The 17,249-nt window shown below is 43.8% G+C and overlaps 1 non-coding gene across 1 annotated transcript; it reads right to left on the bottom strand.

Annotated features, from left to right (window-relative positions):
• Positions 1–13,471: 13,471 nt before the first annotated feature.
• TRNAR-CCG (transfer RNA arginine (anticodon CCG)) lies at positions 13,472–13,544 on the bottom strand. The gene has a single exon. It is a non-coding gene; the product is annotated as a tRNA-Arg (tRNA).
• Between the last annotated feature and the right edge of the window lie 3,705 nt (positions 13,545–17,249).

Genomic DNA, 17,249 nt, shown 5'->3' with positions numbered 1-17,249 from the left:
TCAAGACTTGTCAAAAGAGTATTTTGAGCAATTTTAACCACTGCCGTCTCAGCTGCTAATTGGCAAAATGTGGTAACAAAGGTCAAAACATACATTCCACCTTGATGATTATCACACTATGCTTTCATTAATGGTATGCTCAAAATCAGGCCATTCAAACATTTTCTTAAATAGAAGTAAAAAGCATTATAAATCTCCAAACATGCATCAAAGGTCATTACTGTAGGGATTGCGTATGCCAAAAATTCAGTGAACATCAAAGGATCCCCAGAAAAATGTGGGGGCACTTGAAGGATATCCGGAGACCTCAATAATAAGGTCCACCTAAATGCTGAACTTTCAAGAGGTCCATAACATAAGTAAACCTATAGAGTCATTGCATCACATTCTGTCAAGGACTCAACACAGTGAAGGTCTGTCAAGTTTCTCCTTGGTTGTCTGAGAAAAATACAACTTCTGCCAGCAGCCATGGTGCCACCATGCACTTAGTAGAACATGTGAAAGGTATCAGGTATCTCCTTAAGAGGATCCCGGTTAGGAGGAGAGAGCTACGAGTACTGCAAAAGTTGGAGAACAAGGCACAATACTCACCAAGACATCAAGGCAGAGAAAATAGTCAAACCAGGGCATCCAACAGGAGAACCAAAAGTAATTCTGACTGCAAGTAGCAAAACATCAGAAACAAAATAGTAGGAATGAAAAATAAGAAAACAAACATGCTGAAATGCACCTAAAATCATTAATGCCTCCTTTATACTTGGTTCAAACAGGAACTGACATTACAGAAAAATATACAACTTCATCTTGGACTGGGATTCTCACACAGTACTTCTTGGATGGACTACCAACTTGGAAAGGGCATTTGACAAGGCTTGCCCTCAAGCCTTTCTTCTACACAAGGAGTTGATAAGGCCCTCCAAGTGACCAGGACTTTGGAAATACCAGTGCAGTTTAGGCTGCAAGGACACCAACTCACACACTGAGCACAGAGCCTACGATATACTTCCTGGCAGCGTATCCAATCTCAGATGTTCACCAACTCAGGTAAGCTCACAACATGGATGAATCAGTCCTTTCCCGAAACAGAATTCAAGGGATTGGTAAGGGAAACCCCAGATATTGGCTCAACAATTATTCATTGTTCTTTGTTGTATTTTCATTGTTTTATCACACATTAACCATTGAGTGATACAGAGGGCCAGAAGTGCTGGAAGAAGGGAAGAAGAAACTTCAGGCAGGTTGAGTAGCCAGTTAGGGCCAAAAACATGGCAGAAGAGACGGATCTTCAGTCATAAGTGAAATAATCTGATGTAAGTCACAAGGAGAAGAGGCAATGGAAGAGAATTTCACAAAGTAGAGCAATGACGGTGCAAAGGCCTGCACCTTTCCATGTATGTCTCAGCAGAAGCACAGCGAGACAGTGTTGGGGGATCGGATGTTGGTTCCTGGTTGGGTCAAGGATGGTATGTTCTTCTTCATGTCACTCCAAGGAAAAGCCTACAATGACATTAGAAACAAAATAACTCACTAATTATATAATAACCTCCAGCTTTTTTTCCTTATGAAAGGGACTTCCCAGCTATCCAGTGATCCCTTGGAGAAGGATGTCTAACATATGCTTCTGCAGAGGGTATCATTCAGCATGTCTTTTACAGTGAAGACTTGATGGATGCTATAGATCAATAGCAGAATAAACCACACAGGCCTTGTTGTGCAAAGTCCTCTGATCACTCTATTTTGTGCACGCTAGAAATATAAGAAAATACCTGCAACATTAGTAGTCATAAGCAGCCCATACATCCTAAACTCTAGTAGAAAAATCCCATCAGATTTCCCTTCTGGTGAAAATCTAAGGACAAGTTCTTATAGTTCTCTTGTAACAGCCCGCCATAAATATATGGTCTCATTAGCATCTGGGGAGCCACAATCCATCAACAAAATCTGATAACTGCTCTTCTGAAGTAAAGGTGCTTTCCTTATGAGGTGGGTGTACAAACTCCATCATTCCTGTATATTTTCCCTGAATTTTTGTCTTTTTGCTGCATCCTATTGTTCCTGGCTCTAAAACCCTTTCACTTTACCCCTGTAACCAGTAGTACAGTGCCTTTGCTCCCCTTTTTAACATGGTTAAATTGGCATATTTATCTTACCTGTAAGCCCCTAGCATAAGGCACTCAGTGCCTGTAACTTAAACATCTTTTTCTCTCTCCTCCATCTCTCCGTTCTCCCTCCGTTGCTCAGCTAAGTTCCTTCTCTGTGATGCACTCAAGAATCTATTAAGTGCATCACAGTTAAAGGGACATTACAACAAGGTGTTTCTGTTTTACTGGCAGGATGACCATTAGGGCTGTGCCCAGCAAGTAAATTAACTGCAAATGGCCTCCCTATCACAGAGAGATATCAGGTGACACCTTACTCCTTTGTTCCCGCAGCGAGAAGGCTCCAATTCCAGTGGGTCAGGAGCTGCCCCTAGAAATGGTTTGAAGTGACCATGGATGAGGGGTTGCTATTTTTTTCTGGCTATACTTCTGGATGGGCACATAGGCTCTGCACAAGGAGAGAAGGGTTTCACCATTGTGGCTTTAGGCAGAGAGGGGGCACTCTGGAGTTTTTTGCAGTACGGCACACAGGAAATGGGTACCCTTAAAGTGGGTAGGGTAACCTCTGGTAACATTGGTTAGGAAGGAACCAGGAGTCGCCCCCATCCACAAGCTGGTGCCAGGCATAAATGTGGCATCCCCAGTATTGTCCTCGGAACACTATTGAAGCTGAGTAAGATCAGAAGAGGGCTGAATTAGCTGTCTGTAACCTGATAAGAGCCTTGAAGGGCTGGACCTCCCCCCTCTCTCTTGTGCCCAGGACAAAGAAATGGACTCTAAGGGTCACAAGGATGATCTTTTGTGCCAGCTAGAGGGACACTACAAGCTACAAGTGGCCTTTCCTGCAACTGCCCAGCTAACTGGACCTGCCCTGGGCCTTGCTGTTTGCCTCTGCTGGAGTGATTCCTGGCCCTTATGGTCCTGGAACCCTTTGCTGTATCTGGCTGTACTTCTCCTACCACCCCTTTGAACCTGGAACTTAGAAACGTTTTGGCTTCAAAGACCTCCAGAGGACAGGGGCAATTTTACCAAACCGTTCCGACCGGGGTACTTGACCGCTGGGCTAAAGATTCAGGTTTCTCTCGCTCAGAGCTCCTCTGCAGCAGCAAATCTGATTCTGTGGAACCTGGCGGGAGGATAGATGGCCTTGTGGTTCCCTAGTCGGCCACAGCGTGCAGACTTACACTGCTGGAGAAATCCTAGCTCTAAGTACGAATTAAGAAATCTTGACTGGGTGAAAGCGATAAAAGTATCTGAAAAGAAGCACACTCCTCTTTCTTCCTTATTTTCCAGCTTTATTTTTCTTGAAGGAAAAAGACATCTCAACCCTGGCAAGTCACAGCAGCAACTGCCTTACAGACTATTCACAATCTAGAATTCCAACACTGTTACCTGGCAACCTCCCAGCCTTCTTCATGTATACATTCAAGATACAACAGTATCCACCCAGCTAGCGGCCTTCCTTGGGTTCAAAATTAAAATTTCTCATGCTCTGAGTTTTCCCGCCTCAAAAAACTTCTTCACTGCGACTTCATCCCCAACTGCGTAGTGTCTATATGGTAAAGTATAGGAAACATTTTAAAAAATGTATTTAACTCGAAAATAAATATTAAACATATTTTTATTATCAATATTAATGCAAATTCGTTTTTACATATTTACTTTAAATTTAGAACAAAACAAAAAACGTTACAGCAACATTACATTAAATGGGAATTAAAACTTGAATTAATGTAAATATATTCAATTACATTTAAAAGACTTTTATGAAGCTTAAATTAAAAATAAATTCCCACTTAAAGAAAAAAATATTTTCAATGTGAATTTATCGTTATTAAAAGTGATGTGTAGAATTAATGAACATGAATTTAATTATTTTTTACAACATTCATTGTTACATTATTTTTTTGTTCAAAATAGTGATTGGTCATGTGTACTGCCGGACTTTCCTCTGTATTTTTTTTAGTAGTGACTTACACTCAGAGTTTCTGAAAACCGAAAAGCAGTAAACTCACTCAAAAGTGTAAGCTACTTTTGTGAATTAAGCCCAATGCTTTTATTTATAGAAATTACTATTAAAATAGACAGGCATTAGCACAATAAGAAACAGATGATCCTAGCACCTTCTAACAAAATATATGACCTCCAAGCGTTATTATTGTTACAATTCAAAATAATGCTGGTGCCTAAGGACAATGTTATTCTCTAGCGCTAGATTGTCTGTTCCTGGCTTTCGTCAGGATTTTTTGGCTCTTAAGTATTTTACGAGGGCCGCCTTCAACAGTCCATGGTCAAGAAAGCAAAGGCCCCATATATAATATGCTAATATTGTCTATTATACCGCTGCCCTCTGCCCCCCGTTGAAAAGAACTACCCTAGGTGCAATCATGTCCCGCTGATCTTCTTCCTCCCAACTGTCAGCTTCCTGGTCCCGCCCCTTCTAGTTCTGCTCAGTCCATTGTCCATTGTGTAGGATGGACCATTCCAAATCACAAGAAGGGGTGGATAATGACTAATACATATCATTGACTATGTGGCATTCACTAATATACCGGTACTGCTTTATATTGAATCCACAAACAGTTAACCGTGGAATATATTTCCATATGTTGTGATTATAAGTTGTCATCCTGTCACCCATCCTCCCCCAATTGACCTACCCTTCAGGAAGAGCACTGAGTCTGCTTGTATATTTTTTCTCTCTCCTTCCCTTTTTTAAAATCATGCTTGATGGCACAGCTGTCTTCACAACATTTTGCTACCAATACATTAAAATAAAGATAGAGTAAACTTTGGCTCAGCCCTCTCACTTACCTGATTCTATTGGCTGTTTTGTGTTTTATTCTGCCTCTTTTGGATGACTTGCATTGCAATGTGGGAGGGGCTATTTTACAGCCTGAAAGTACACTGAAACATCTCACATGAAATTATTTGTCTCAATACAATTTTTTTGTTTTGGCTTTCACTTCAGCAAGCTTATTGTAATGTTTTAGTCAGGACTCAAAAGGCAAGCCAGATCTTTTGGCTTTGTCAGTGCTTTTTAGGCCTGGACTTTGACAGTGCAGATGCTAAAGACACTGGTTGTTTACAAAATATATATAGGGGACTTTGGGTCGGCCCTTTTGAGCATTTGCTTTCTGCAACAAGTCTCTTTTAGCCATTGGCTTGAGACTTTGTCAATCACTTCTTGGCGTGGAGGACTCATCTGTCAAATAATGCCATGGGCTGTTTGAGTGTATAATATTTCCATATCCATTCAAGTGCTTACATTGAACTGCATGAAAAGCTACTTTTCACTGTCTGCTACTGCTGGCTGCCTTTTGTGTTTCTTGCTGTATTGTGCTAATGCTAATGAGTTAGAAATTAAACCCAGACCTATGGGCCTTGCCAATGTGTGTTTCCCTCTTGAGTTTGGTCTCAATTCCTGTTGACACTCAGGGCCCTATTCACAAATGTAAATACACATGTGTACGTCCTCTCACATATTTACTACTACACCTAATAGTAACTTTACATTTATTTGATATTCACCATGTCCAAGTGTAAAGTTACACCAAGCTGTAGACTTGCATATCATAACTTTTCACTTATAGGTGGAGACCTCCGCAACCATGGCAGAGGTATCACTATTTAAGAGCACAGGGGAACTTAAACAATTCTATTAAATATCTAAGTTTAAAAAAATATATATTTTAATGAAAAATATTAATGTAAAATATGTTAAAACATTTACTTTAAACCTAGAGTTAATAAAATAAAATATTATAACAGTATACCTTAATGTGTATGAAATAAATAAGGAAAATATTTAATTAATTTATAAATAATACTCAATTAAAATACATTTTAAAAAATCCCAACAGTAAAATGTTAAGGTCTTATTTACTATGTATTAAAATTGACTAAAGTTATATATACAATTAATTTAATTATTTTTGAGTTTAAAGTTAAAAAGTGTAATTTAATTTCAAATATAAAATATGTTTATTATTATATTTCACTTTATTGTAGTGATTGTTTATTAATATATATCTTTTTTACCATTAAACACAATATATATATTTAAAAAGTTGGAAAATGTTATCTAGTTAACAATATTTCCTCTGGGGTATATTTTAATTCTATGCCTCCATTATTTTTTAGGGGAGTGTGTACAGTACCTCTGAGCGGCCATGTGTTGCTGGACCTGTTCTAAGGCTGAGCTGGAGGACATTTTCTACTGTTTTGGGAATCTTTTGGCTATGGTAACTTTTGAAGTGCAGTTTGTGAATGGCAATGGGTTTACTCTTTTCTGGATTGGTGTTTGTAATTGCACAACCCATCCCACCAACCTCCCAACCCCCCAAACCCTTCCAGGCTCCTCCCTAAGCCCCTATCATTTAGGTATAAATATCGCCCATTTTCCAGCCACTCCCCAGTTTCTCCTACATTTACTAATAAAACGAAGACCTATGTGTGCGGAGATGTCCGCACACTTGGCAGAGATCTATGCTCAAAAAACACAGGAGTGGGAGATGCAGAAACCTTTGCATGTAGGTTGGTAAATACAGTTTTGTAGTACATTAGTACTTCACATGCTACAAAATCTAGTTGGTGAATAGTCCCCTCAAGAAGCAGAAGCAGTTTAGGTAGAGCGAGAGGAACTGGCAGGTTGGACTGTGAAATTTGCATAAGAGCAGCAAAGGTCACTGAATTGGCCTAAAACTGTTGTTTAGTCCCTTATCCACCTCACTTTCTAATAAAGGATTCTCAATGCAAACTCAAAACAAATAGAGACGTCTGTCCTGCAATGATAGATCTACACGAAGGCCCTCATTACGAGGCTGGTGGCCCAAGACCGCCAGCCCTGCTGTGAAGGTCGGACCGCCGCACTCCAGGTGGTCCATCCGCCACATTACGACCCTGGTGGTCAGACTTCCATGGGACTGCCGTCAGTGCCGGGAACAAGGTGGGCGGGCGGACTCGTGCCAGCCATGGCCATGCTGAACTCAGCGCCCCCGTGCTGATCACGAGTCGTGTTTCTGCCAGCCTTTCCATGGCAGGGACCTGGCCATGGAAAGGCTGGCGGAAACACAGTGCAGGGGGCTACAGGGGCCCCTGCTCTACCCATAGACATGGCATGGGCAGTACAGCCCCCCCGCCCAACACTACGGCATTGGCCTCGACTCCCTCAAGGGAGCCGAGGCCAATACCGTAGCACTGATCCCGCCGGGGAGACCAGGGGGAATGTCGTAGTATGATTCCCCATCGGACAGCCCGGCGGGAACATCATAATACGACCGGGGGGAGGCAGCCAGTATGACAGCTGCCTTCTCTCTGCAGCTTTTGCGGTCAGAGTATTCTGAGGCCCTAAGTCTTAAAGAGCTGTATTAAAATGATGTCTCCAATATTATTTGAGAATCCACATAAGCTGAAAACAATTCACAAATCGCCCACCCACATATGAACCCACTTGGAATTTGAAGGGGCATGTGAAAGGTAAAAAATGTAAACGTCTCAAGTGAGCAAATGATCCACTTTTAAGTGCTTTCAATGAAGTATGGGAACTAAGGCACAGGGAAATAGAGTGATTTGTCCAGAATGACACAATCACTTAAATAGTGAAGCTGGTATTCACATCTCCAGCTGCTAAAGTTTGCACTCTTAATCTTTACATCACACTAGATCCCTAGGCATTGTTTTTCTTACAAAAATGTTTATGTCTGCAAAGCATTTTTAATATAACCCATTTGTTTCTGTCAGACTTAGTTAACTAAATGTCCTTCTTAGTGCACCTAAATAATTATTAAAACGATGTTTTATTCACAATTATAGCTGGCAAATGTGCTTAAGAATGAACCATTTAAGACTGACCCTATTTTAAAATGAAGATTTTGTAGGCGAACCCCTCCCTGTCCCAAATCGCCTCGTGAAAAGGGGGGGCCTCACACAGAATACTGCGTTCACTCACTCGGTGACTTAGGGCCTCATTACGAGTCTAGCGGTCGGACGAGTCGACCGTCAGCCTCGCAGGGAGGAGACTCCCCACCAGCCCCATTACAAGGCTTCCACTGGGCTGACCTGTGGAAACCAACGGTCCGCTGCTCAGCCAAGTGGGAGCTGTGCAGTGGCATTGGTGTGCGCCACATGGAGAGGAAGCCAATGCCTTTGCACGGGAGCGCCCCGGTACCCTCGAAATGCACATGGTCGGCAAAGCAGACATTGAGCATTCCGACGGTGCTGGGCAGGGGGGCTCCTGCACTGCCCATGCCACAGGCAGTGCAGGAGCCCCCCTGTGACCCTCAGCACTGGCTTACCGCCAGCCTTTCCATGGCCGTCAGACCACCATGGAAAGGCTGGCGGTAAATAGAGTTGTAATCAGCCAGGCGGAGCTGAACTCAGCACCCCCCGGCTGAGTACAACTCAGACTGCCGTCAGTCTGTCAGAAACCATGTTCCCAGCGGGGACGGTGGTCTCCTGGTGGTCCGACCGCCAGGGTCATAATGTCGTAATGTTGGACTGACACAGTTGTGGCTGTCTGACTGTCACCATGAGGCTGATGGTCCTTGGACTGCCAGCCTCGTAATGAGGTCCTTATAGCATGATTTAGATGTTGGCGGACGGGTTACTCCGTCACAACATTGACGGATAGCCCGTCCACCGAAATATAAATCCCATAGGATGTAAAGGGATTTATAATTCAGCAGACGGGATATCCGTCACCGTCCCTCCGTCAAACTCTAAATCAGGCCGTAAGTGTCTGAGAGTATCCAAGATTTGCCTGATAAAAATATGGTACCCATGCTGCAGTGCTACTGCCATTTGAGATAAGCCTGATTATTTCTAAACCGGGTCACGTCAGACTCCTGCACAAAATACCACGTACTGAACTGATGGCACTGAAGCTAGAAATACTTTTCACAACAAATGAAGTATCACAAACTAAAGATATACAATGGTGAATCCTTTGAAGGAGACCAATTCACAGCTGTTTCTGAAGCTGGATACTGGACCACTGGAAGCCCACCCCTTTATAAGAAATATGTAAGAAATACAGTAAGAAAAGAAAGTTAGTCAGCCAAGATTTCAGTTTATTAGGACCATAGTCCCTTAAAATACTGCAAATCATGCTAAATAAAAAAATGACCCCCCCTTATTTGCTAAAAATGATTAAACATTATCACATATTTGTCTCTCAATTTAACTACAATACAAATCACACATACGATTCTAGAAATCCACATCTATGCAAATCTTCATATTCAATCAGAGTTCTATCTTAAATTATAAACTCTAGCTAAAAAGGATCTTGTTCCCTTGTATCATCTGTAAAAAGTTCCCAACCACACTCAATGCATAGCAAAACAAAATTGTCACTGTCCTCTGGCATGAATGAAACGATGGATTAAACCCAGATCTGTGACTGGGGGTGAGTGCTTGAAAAGTTTCAACACTCCGTCCATCATTTTATTTTGTTATGTTGCTTTGTGTGCCCTAAGTGGCAGGGGAATGCCCAGACGTGGGTCCCTTGCTCGCTGCGCCACTGGATTCAAGCTAGCCTGGCTGATGAAGGGTGATACCCTGAAACCGGTCCCAGGATGCTTGTTTCCTGTCCAGGGAGGACCTGGCCTAGCAGTTCGGGCTGGACTGTTCCCATGGGGAACAAGGTCAAGACTGATTTGCATATATCTGGGTCTAAACTGGGGTGATGTGGCGAGCAAAATAACGATGGATTAAACCCAGATCTGTGACTGGGGGTGAGTGCTTGAAAAGTTTCAACACTCCGTCCATCATTTTATTTTGTTTTGTTATGTTGCTATGAATTTATGTCATTCAGAGTCAACATTGCTTTTAAAATCCTACACCTTTCTACTTTATAAAACTGACAATCCAATAAAATATGTTCATTTATACATTTTTCCTTTAAACCACATTTAAAAGAAAGAAGGTGGTGAGGATCTGACAAAACAACAAAGTTAATGCTGAATGGACCATATACAACTTTCTGAGAAACACACTGTGCCACAAGGTAGACTGAAGCATGAATGATATTTGGTCTGGCTCCTGTGGGATGAGCAGTGGGCCAGGGAGGTGCAGCTGGACCAGTGTGGGGCCCGCATTGAACGTCTACCGAGGGCGGGAACCCTGGAGGCGGGAAGACCGCCAAGCCCCGAAAGCAAACGCTGGGATTAGCTGGCGTCGTTTAAATGGCCCAATCGCAAGGATGGCCTTTTTGGACTTTGGGGATAAAGGGATGAGTGGCGGCATGGTCCCGCACTGTGCTGTGTGCCCCGCAGAATGCCAGACTGGACTCCTCCGTCCTCTGCAGCAGCTGAGAGTTAAACCTGCTGTCGCATTGCAGAAGACGGTGTCAGGTGAGGTGCTAACCCTCTACCATTGGAGTGACACACCAGCATGACAAAGCACCAGCCTACTACACAGTGCCATTGTCAGCTTTTACACTACACCAGGTGGTGACCACATGCAGGAGCATCAGGTGACAATTCACCTAGGGGCTCTAACCATTGTGTACTCTGAACATCAACAGCAGTAGATTCTGAGGAGAATCTTGAGGGGACAGAGGAAGCAAAGACAGAGAGACACCATTGCAGATTCAGACTGAGACCCCGACCGCAACCGTCTGAGAGACTTATTTGCTGTGAGCTATGCTGACCCAGGGCTGTGAGTCCTGTTTTACTCATTTTATTACTTTTTTTATTTCAGTTGGAGAGTGATGTATCTAACAAGGGGTACTGAGATCTTGTATATGCATGTGTGCAAATAGACCTAATTCAGGTGGGAGACTCCCGATTTTAGAAGCCAAACATGGCTTTATTTTGGCGGTCTCCTACCAGAAGTTGCCTCTGCTTCAATAGAAGCCAATGGGAGAAATACATTCTCACAATTCATTTTTTTTTTAAATCTCCCTCTTTCCTCTTCTCAAATATTGGCATGTATGCATATGAACCCGCTTGTACACACAGACACATACAGGCAGGGGAGTAACGAGCACTACCATAGCTGCAGCCGTGCAGCCCCCCTTAGTCTTCTATACATGAGGGGGACCCCCTCAGCTAGTTACCCGGATACATGTGTGTGCCCCTCTAAGGCGGCTGCAGTGTACAGCATGTTCCATGCTGCCACTGCAATGACCCACGACTAAAGAAAAACAAGCATTTGCAATGTAATAGGTCTCGCGTTTGTTTGAGTTAGAGCTATTGGCGTTGTAAATGCATAACTGGAATTTTCTTGACACATAAATTGGTCAAACCTGCCACATAATTTGGTCCTCTCTACCGCATAATTCCAGAGGCCCTGCCTATAACCAAAGCACTTCCATTTGCCTTCTTCCTCTATCTGCAGCAAAAAATGAAAATATGCCATTATTTACTATATTTTTCTATATTATAATTTTGGGGTTCCCCAACCTACTATGAGTACCCAGAGATGGCCTAGAGAGGAAGAGCACATCGTGGGGTGAGTCTGGGCAAAAATGTTTTGTAAAAGGAATGCCCCGCATTATGGGGCAAGTTTCCGAGTGCAGAGAATATTGTAGTATCTTGACTGTAAAGCTGAGAACAGCCCCTAGAGATCATCCATAATACAATTTGCATTTTTCGTTTTGCTTTCAACCATGCTGCATGGCAGCTACATTGCCGTACAACATGGCTAAAAAACAAAAATTCAATAGATCTTGTGTAGGCGAGACCTATTGGCTTTGTCCATGCTTGTTTCCTCTTTCTATGTGTGCTGCAGAAGGAAAACGCCTTCATTGATTGTTTTTGTGCAGGAAGGTGTCCCTTCTGCTAAAAAAGAAACACTCCTACAGCTCAGACACCCTTGCACCATGGTGCAAAGGTGCTGGCGTTGGTGCATGGCAGTCACTTATGTGCCAGCGCAGTGGAAGAGGACAGGAATGCGCCATATCTTATATACACAGGGCATTCCTTCCCTTTTCTTTTGATATAGGGCAGCGCCGAAAGAAACCTTGTGGAGCTGCCCTTTGCCAACATATTGTAAATATGCCCCTAGGCTTCAAAGGTATTGCTTTGTCCTTCATCAAACTACAGACAGATTCCTTGGATTACTGGACCGTGCATCAGACTACTGACGTGTTCTAGGCCTCTTTTGTGGATAGGAATGTTCGCCCAGTCCAGGCTCCTGAGGCTGCCCTCGCCAGCCAGCAGCAGAGGTCCTAACCTTTCTAACTGCACAATAGGACATTTTATGGCACCCGTGGACAGGTGAGGAGTGGCTAGCCAGTGTGCCAAGGGCCCCTGTGCGGGGAAGGAAATGGGCCTTCGGGCTGCTCTTTAAATTGTGAAATACAGCAATAATCGCAGTTAAATTTGACCCTCAGGCCTACGATCCCGGGTGCCACTGCACCTGCTGCGCCTATGAGAGCTACGCCCCTACCAACAGGAGCTCTTTAAAGCCAAGACAAGTGTTACTGTATACAAACCGAACGAAAGTGAGCACAAAAGCGATAAAACAGACATGGCTGCAGGAGGATGTCAGACTAATAAGGAGGTGAGGGTTTGATCATGTTTGCGGAATCCACACGGGAATGGGGTAAATGGTCCCAAGTAGACAATCGCGCTGTGCGGGGCCCGAGCGCCGAGATCAGCTCCCTTGCAGGGCTGGCTCTGCCTTTTATATTTCAGAAGCACAAACAATGGAGCACTGAAAGCAGAGATCTAGAGAAGAGCGGGTGGCGCCCACAACCAGGAGAGAGAGGAGGTGATTAAAGATGACATCGGTAGTTCTTAATTTGTGTTGGTGGTTTCCGGTGCTGGGCACCACACGTATTTTTCTGCCTCAAGCATTTACTGTGAGCATAAGTCAAATATGGGAAAGACGGGGGAAGAGAAAAACGAAAAAGCGTCACAAACGGAGACAGCAGTGAGCTGAAGGGGCAGGGAGTGGCTGTACATGGATTGAAGAGGCCCGAGAGGGCTTCAGGATTAGCTGCCTCGGCATTCCGTGTTCGCACATTTAATTGCAGCATCCGTGTGTTTCAGTGTTGAGCTTTGGGCACCTGCACGTTTTTATTTACAAATTAAGCACTGGACATTGGTACTACAGAGCCTGTGGGGGGGACTGTGTGGGGCCACAGCGGTGGTGGTCGCGGCGCTCAGAACCAGGTCCCCTATGGTGGCTTGGTCTAGTGCTGGGAAAACATGTCTGCCCCTTTAGGCAGGTCGACCTGCAGTCAGACAATCTCGCATCCGTCCAGCTGGTGGTAGGTGTCGAAACTGATAAAGTCGCGGCGTTCATATAACAAACACGGACCACCTTCTGAAGACAATTTGATTAAATTAAATTATTTTTTTCATAAATATCACGAGCTTGCTTCCTTTACTTTCTTCGAGGGGTATAAAAAACACCTCGCGCGACCCAGGTGGGACTTGAACCCACAATCCCCAGCTCCGGAGGCTGATGCCTTATCCAGTAGGCCACTGGGCCAATTGTGAAACAAGTCAGTGCAGGAAGTTCCATGTCAGGGGTCATCAGAGGCAGAATGACCAGTCACAGAGGCACCCCTTCTGGACTTTGTCTGTACATATCATACTTATCGGATATGTTGGTCCAGTTTGTCTAACCACGAACATGACTGCAACTCCCAGAATGCACTGCGTTAAATCAAAACCAAGCTGTGTCCCTGTGACATGGAGCATCTGGTCATTGTAAGCCAACGCTTTTGAATGAGGCAGTGAGATGATGCTACCAGTGACCGAGTCCTATGGGAACCTGAAGTAGGTAGATGTATGCATGGATGTCCTATTGCACAAGCTCTGGCACCTCTTTTTGGACGGGTGTTTTCATGTGATCATAAAAAATGTCCCACTAACCCTTAAAGGGGGCCAATGCCTGAAGAGCGCCACCTATTGATCCATGTGGTGGGAGGGAGTCAATTGTGAAAGGCAGCTGAACATGCAAATGGATAAGAGGGCTGACACAAAGCCAGTCTACCTATATATCTATGCATTTTTTATTTTTTTTAAAAGGCCTACTGGCAGCTTTACCTGCCTCATAATCCGAATGCAATAAAAAATAAAAATCACCATTAAAAATACTCACATATATGCGGAGTGGCTTTATGGTATGCGTGACACCTGCAACAAGGTCTGGCGCTTATTCCAATAGCCCTTTGCATGATTTCAATATTAAAAGTGAAACTGCAGTTCCCAGAACACTCTTTACTATGTGCTAACAAGGCAGGGCTGGCTGAAGATCGCATAAATGACAATGCTTCTACTGGCAGACATGAAGATGCCCAGTACTTAATTTGTAAATAAAAACGTGCCGGCGCAAAAAGCTCTTCTCTGAATCACGCGGCTGCTGCAATTAAATGTGAGAGCACAGGATACTGACGCAGCGTAATCCTGAAGCCATCTCGGCCCTCTTTAATCCGTTTACAGCCTCTCCCTGCCCCTTCAGCTCACTCTTGCAGCTTTCTCCCATTGTGACGCTTTTTCGTTTTTCTTTTCCTCCGTCTTTCCCATAGGTGTCTTTTGCTCACAGTAAATACTTGAGGCAGAAAAATAAGTGCAGGCCCTCAAAAATAAGTGCTGGTGTCCCGCACTGGAAACAACAAGCACACATTAAGCACTGATGCTGGGTGATAAAAGCACCCCCTAGGTGATGCCAACAGGGATAAGCCATGCAAATTTATAATGAGATAAACACAGCCAAAGTAACCAGAAAGAAAACAAACCAAAAAAAACAGAGTTCCTTAATAGAAAATTGAAACTTCCCGGGGCAGAGAGCATGAAGCACAAGGGAAGAAAAGAGTGTTGAGGCATTAATTTCTTTAAAACATTAACACTAAATAACAAACTCCTCTTTCCGTTCAGTGCACTTTTGTTCTCTCCTTCTTCTCTTCCATTGCATCTACTGCTGCAAGCGCATGCGCAGTAGCACGACTGTCTTCCACTCACCAACCGATGGGTAACCAAGGATGACTATTTTACAGAATTTCGGCATACTGCGAGCTGAGCAAGGCGTTCAGAAGTATTCATGATGCCAAGTGACTAGCCGAACTACAGCAGGAGTGTATGGAGTGTATGGGTGGTGGCTGAGATAGCGACTAGTACCACCATCACTCGCGCTTCTAATTCATAGACGGACGAATCCCAAAGACCAAGCACTCCTGCTACATCCTTTCCAATTCCAGCCCGCCATAAAGAACACCCACCAGCTGCCCCTCGGCTGTACATTCCGGTGTCCCTTTGTCTGGAGGAAAGGGACAAGAGATGAACTGAACATGTGCAGTACGGCACGTGCCGATTGCTCATTCAAGAATGTTTTGGGCGCCGCCTATGCTGGCCAGGGGGCAGTTCATCGGCCAAGTGATTGGCAGTTAACACCCTAGTCGTGCACATAGTTGGCGGGCAGCGGCTGCTCTGTACTGTTTGCAAACAAAGCCATGTGAGATGGGTTAGGGTGGATGTCCATGCTCGCTTGTCTCGTCAAACGAGGCAGAGTAGACTGGAGTCAGGCCTCAGGGATGGCGTTTCATCTCTCAAGCAGGAGCATGTGAAAGGACACCAGCGGCCGATAGAACACATCATGAAATAAAAACAAGTAATTAAATAAATAAATAAAAAATGGAGGTGGGCGAGCCATGCCGAACAAAGGAAAGACCGCTATGTGTAAACAGAAAGCCCATCGCTGCACTAATTAAAGGAACTGGAATGCCTCATGCACGCCACAAAAAGATGGTACAACAGGGAGAAGATGCAGTGCAACAACTAGAGCTGCGGGCTTTGAAACCGAGGACATGGGGTTGAGTCACGGCTTCAGCTAAACAGCACTTAATCTCCCCGTGCCTTCATAAAATGAATGTGTCCTTCTGTAATGAAGCGGGTAGTCATGTAAAGCCTCCAATATCTTCCCAAAGTTAAAACAAGTAATTTAAAAAACAAATAATTAACTAAAAGAAACAATAGATCCTCTGCCCTTGCTTGGCAGGCACACTTGGTAAAGAAAATCAACCAGGCAGCTGAGGGATGGCGCAGAGAACCCACAAAGACCGAATGTGACAAAGATAACAGACTTGTTTACAGCTAAGCTAAACTGAGAGCAAAAATACTCTGAGAAGCTTCCCTGAACACGAGCAGGAAACAAAGAAAAAAAATAGTCCCCTAAAGACCAGATAAACAGGACAAAGTGTTATCATACAGTAGTTAGTCCCTGCTCCCAAAGAGAAAAAGGAGGGACTAACAGACATGACCGACCACTAGCAAGGAAGGATTTTTAAATGTCACTGAAACAAGCAAATTAAATCGCTTTAAGCTCAAGCATGAGTAAACTAAAATATACAAGAGAACGTAAGTTTATGCTCGACCTAAGAAACTGACCTATTTGTTTCTTATTCAGTCAGAGCGTGCAAGGCCACTTTACCAGTGTGCATAGAGCCTCTCAGAGAATCTAAAAAACATACAGCCGTCCTCCATGAGACAATGAACTAGTTTTAAACTGACAACTTAACTCTTGACAGTGTACTAGGCCTCAGGCATTAGTGACTGAATGCAGTAATTTTAAGCACCTTTTTTAAATAAACATCTTCATCACACCATAGTTAATATATGTGAGGCCTTTTTCAGCACGCAGGCCATTGCATACCTAAGCGCTAGAAAAAAAGTCGATTACTGCAGGATCAGGACCAAGGGCAAACGGTTTTCAAAAATACTTGTCAGAGTGGAAATCTCATTATTCATTCATTGCCTCTTTTATCAATTCTGTTTTGTTTGGTGTTTTTTACATGTGAGAACAGCTTTGGTTCTGGGAATTTTTTAGCACAGCTGTTTCCAGTGGTCACATTCTAGGCTCTTACACTGTGAAAAAAATCCCAACCACACTCATACATCTTGTGTATATTAGGTGGGTAAGTACATTTTCCTGAAAACAAACCACACATTAGCATCATGACTGATGTAGACCTCTAGAACTGGCTTAGGGAGTTTCTCTGCCTTGATAGTGTCTTTCTGTTACATAGTTTTTAGTATAGCACTGGGTCATCAATTCCTTGGACTCTTGGCGCTGTGGCAAGGAGCCGGATGCAGACGTCATTAGCAGATTGTGGAGTTTGCTAATGGACGTGGTCCAGCATGACTATCAGTATAGCCAAGATTAGTTGGCTTGTAGGTAGTGGATAGCCTCAAATGA

Source organism: Pleurodeles waltl, chromosome 10 (assembly GCF_031143425.1).
Source record: "Pleurodeles waltl isolate 20211129_DDA chromosome 10, aPleWal1.hap1.20221129, whole genome shotgun sequence".
Taxonomy (NCBI): domain Eukaryota; kingdom Metazoa; phylum Chordata; class Amphibia; order Caudata; family Salamandridae; genus Pleurodeles; species Pleurodeles waltl.
This window is presented reverse-complemented; position numbering and strand designations above follow the sequence as displayed.